The sequence below is a fragment of the Terrapene carolina genome, unplaced genomic scaffold (assembly GCF_002925995.2).
Source record: "Terrapene carolina triunguis isolate 2854851 unplaced genomic scaffold, T_m_triunguis-2.0 Scaffold58, whole genome shotgun sequence".
NCBI lineage: Eukaryota > Metazoa > Chordata > Testudines > Emydidae > Terrapene > Terrapene triunguis.
In genome coordinates this window covers 83,736,673-83,741,319 of record NW_020664409.1, presented here as the reverse complement: position 1 = coordinate 83,741,319, position 4,647 = coordinate 83,736,673, and positions in this window count along the sequence as shown.

Below are 4,647 nucleotides of genomic sequence, written 5' to 3'. Positions count from 1 at the left end.
CCGACGATCTAGCCAGCTTTCTATCCACCTTACAGTCCATTCATCCAGCCCATACTTCTTTAACTTGGCGGCAAGAATACTGTGGGAGACCATATCAAAAGCTTTGCTAAAGTCAAGGAATAACACATCCACTGCTTTCCCCTCATCCACAGAGCCAGTTATCTCATCATAGAAGGCAATTAGGTTAGTCAGGCACGACTTCCCCTTGGTGAATCCATGCTGACTGTTCCTGATCACTTTCCTCTCCTCTAAGTGTTTCATAATTGATTCCTTGAGGACCTGCTCCATGATTTTTCCAGGGACTGAGGTGAGGCTGACTGGCCTGTAGTTCCCCGGATCCTCCTTCTTCCCTTTTTTAAAGATGGGCACTACATTAGCCTTTTTCCAGTCATCCGGGACCTCCCCCGATCGCCAGGAGTTTTCAAAAATAATGGCTAATGGCTCTGCAATCTCATCCGCCAACTCCTTTAGCACCCTCGGATGCAGCGCATCCGGCCCCATGAACTTGTGCACATCCAGTTTTTCTAAATAGTCCCGAACCACTTCTTTCTCCACAGAGGGCTGGTCACCTTCTCCCCATACTGTGCTGCCCAGTGCAGCAGTCTGGGAGCTGACCTTGTTTGTGAAGACAGAGGCAAAAAAATCATTGAGTACATTAGCTTTTTCCACATCCTCGGTCACTAGGTTGCCTCCCTCATTCAGTAAGGGGCCCACACTTTCCTTGACTTTCTTCTTGTTGCTAACATACCTGAAGAAACCCTTCTTGTTACTCTTAACATCTCTTGCTAGCTGCAACTCCAAGTGTGATTTGGCCTTCCTGATTTCACTCCTGCATGCCTGAGCAATATTTTTATACTCCTCCCTGGTCATTTGTCCAATCTTCCACTTCTTGTAAGCTTCTTTTTTGCGTTTAAGATCAGCAAGGATTTCACTGTTTAGCCAAGCTGGTCGCCTGCCATATTTACTATTCTTTCTACACATCGGGATGGTTTGTTCCTGCAATAAGGATTCTTTAAAATACAGCCAGCTCTCCTGGACCCCTTTGCCCTTCATGTTATTCTCCCAGGGGATCCTGCCCATCTGTTCCCTGAGGGAGTCAAAGTCTGCTTTTCTGAAGTCCAGGGTCCGTATTCTGCTGCTCTCCTTTCTTCCTTGTGTCAGGATCCTGAACTCGACCATCTCATGGTCACTGCCTCCCAGGTTCCCATCCACTTTTGCTTCCCCTACTAATTCTTCCCTGTTTGTGAGCAGCAGGTCAAGAAAAGCTCTGCCCCTAGTTGGTTCCTCCAGAACTTGCACCAGGAAATTGTCCCCTACATTTTCCAAAAACTTCCTGGATTGTCTGTGCACCGCTGTATTGCTCTCTCAGCAGATATCAGGGTGATTAAAGTCTCCCATGAGAACCAGGTTGTTTGTCTTATTGCCCATGTTGGATGATATCTACCTACATGCCAACCATCAGAAATTTCAAAGTAGTTTTTTCCAAGTAAACTATTTATTTTCCTACTTTATCCTTTTAAACCTTCTGCTGGTCCAATGTAGTTCTAGTCCTCTCCTTCTGTAACATCTTGTATCTAACCTAGCCTCCGACCCTGCATACACTTGTGTGGGAAAGACATGGAAAATAATGAAAAAATAAGATCATGTGGTTGCTTGGGTGAGCACAGCATATGACTTGTTGCTTACACTGTCCTTTCTTTAAATAGATCTCTTACATCACTGACTTCTATGATTTTCATGGCTTTGAAGCACTTTCTGCATTTATCTGGCTCAAAATGTGTATTTTATGGTCTCAGACACAAGTCCCACCTGCTGTTTGTTCCTTAAGACTCAACGCAGAGGTGGTGATGGTACCCAGAAAGGTAGCTTCCAACTATAGCTATGAGAGATTTGGAAAATATATCCTGTCCCCATTTTCATTAAAGAGGGTAGCACATTAAGGACAACATTCTCAGAAGTGGGTGCCTAAAGTTAGGCACCTAAGCCCATATATAGACATCTAAATATGTAACCTGATTTTCAAAAGAGCTGAGCAGCTGAAAACTGCCACTGAAGTCCATGGGAGCTGTTTGAGCAGTGATATTGAAAAATCAGGCAACGTATTCCGCTGCCTAAATATGGACCTAGGAGCCTAAGTTAGGAGCTTATTTTTTAAAACCTTTGCATGCATATTGACTAGAGTGAGGAATAATACACCAGACCATTGACCCACTCCACATGGCAAGTCCTCTGCATTTTAGAAAGCATTATCATTATTTGTGTTACAGTAACTTCTAGAGGCTAGAACCGCGGTGTGATAGGCACTGTACAAATACTTGATGAAAAGAACAGTCCCTGCCCTGCAGAACTACACATGTTGGACCAGGTTAGAGTAGGTCCAGAAAGTACTAAGGAGTCGAGCTATTGATTATTTATTCAACATTTTCATTCTCCTTTAGAACTTTAAAATATATTTGTAGCTGAAAATAAAGCTAAGTAAATAATGCTCCAAGGGCCTTTATAGTAGCTTGTTAGTGAAATAAAATGACAACGTTGACTTTAGAGAAAAGAGGATACAGCAGCTATGACTTTCAATAGTACTATTAGCAATTTTTCATGGTTTTCGTTCTTCATTCTGACTTAAACAGAAAAAGCTACAACAACTTTCCAGGGAAAGGAGATACTGCTCTGTATTGGGTGGTTTTCTCATACTCCTGCCCACATAGTGATCTATCCATACTTAACATGATTTCCAAAGCTTAAAATGAAACAAACATTCCCAGACTGCCAGTGACAGCTTCAAGGGTCATACTTTTATTTCTCTCTCCCTCTCTCTCTATATAGACACACATATACAGAGAGAGAGAGAAAGAGAGAAAATTTAGTATAGTGCAGGGGTCGGCAATGTTTGGCACGCAGCTCGCCAGAGTAAGCACCCTGGTGGGCCGGGCCAGTTTATTTACCTGCTGACGCAGCAGGTTCGGCCGATCGCGGCCCCCACTGGCCGCGGTTCGCCGTCCCGGGCCAATGGGGGCGGCGGGAAGCCACGGCCAGCACATCGCTCGCCCGCACCGCTTCTCGCCGCCCCCATTGGCCTGGGATGGCGAACTGCAGCCAGTGGGGGCCGCGATCGGCCGAACCTGCCGCGTCAGCAGGTAAATAAACTGGCCCAGCCCACCAGGTATTTCATTTTAAAGAAGGCATCAACTTAGGTCCTGCTCCTGCCCTGGCAGAAGCTCAGGAATAACTTTACTCAGCCTAGAATAGCTCTTTATTTGTTCTTAACACTAAGGATGCTGATCTAGTACTAGCAGGGGCTGAATGAAAACAATTGCAATACAGACAGACAAGGGGACAGAAGTGAGTTTGCACTTCCAACCCTAGAGCTTGATTCTCCACAGCATTGCACCTAGTGTGGTCATTAACACCTGTGCAAAATCAGAGGACATAAAACATTTAGCTCGCTGCATAGAACTGAGCCACTGGAGCTAAGCTGATTTACACCAGTTGAGGCCCTTAATTCCTATAGGTAGAACTGGCAACTGGAGCTGGTGTGAAGCTCACCCTGGTTAGAAATGTTTTCCCTCCTAGTTAGCTCTATGCCATTTTAGATCATACATTTTTTAAAGAAATGTAATTAGAAAAACTAAAAATGATAACAGTACTTGAGCAAAATTCAAGAGGTTGTCAGAGTCTTGCAAAGACATGTTCTTAAATTTACGCATGCAAATAGATCCATGAACTGAGTAGTTCTACTTGTGTGCTTGATGCTAAGAATGTGCATAAATCTTTGCAGAATCAGGGTCTAAGGCATCAATCTGTTCTGTCTGGATAGACCCTTACATCTGCACAGAGTCCCACCGAAATCAGTAAGGCTTTATGTGGCCACAGTTCACCCACATGGATCAGACTGCAGAATTCAGGCCCAAGTAGAAAAAATACAGACAAAGCATAGGGAAAAGGGTCACACACAATGCAGGTGAACTCCTGGCCTCATGGAAGTCAATGGGATTTTTGATTCTGGGGCGAGGATTTAAAAAAAAAAAATTTTTTTTAAATAGCTGGCTGGGATGCTTCTTCTAAGTCCTATCATTTTTGCTGTCATTTAGCAAAGTGTTTCCTTTTGCTTTAGTTAATATACTCTTTCTCCATCCTCTGTTATTTCTGCATAGACTGCCCTCACTGTTAGACCCATAAATTATAGTACGTAGCATGCGCCCATACAAAAGACATTTTACCTGCTTTCCTTTTCCTAGCTACATTTACATTTGTAATATAAATGCTACCATTTCCTGCTCTTAAAACCCCCCAAACAACCCAGTGTGCTCTAATTTGGCTAGTGCTCTCTAATTCAGCTAGATCTCACACAGAGGATACTCAGACTTTCTACTCTGGGTGCATTGGGGAGGGCTGGAACTAACATCCCCAGTCCAGGATAGCCAGTCTGTTGCTGGAATACAGCCACACTCCTATTGGTACCTAACCACAGGACCCCAAATGCAGAACCAATGGGCACATATTTTAGCTTGTCGCATTAGCCCTCTTTGCATTGGCCAACTCAGAGCCCCACCCCCCAAGGCATATGTGTTGTATAGGCCTTTGCACAACTTCTCTGCCCTGAGCCCCTTCCTCACATAAAAACTTTGCCAAATAGGCTGGAGAGCACGG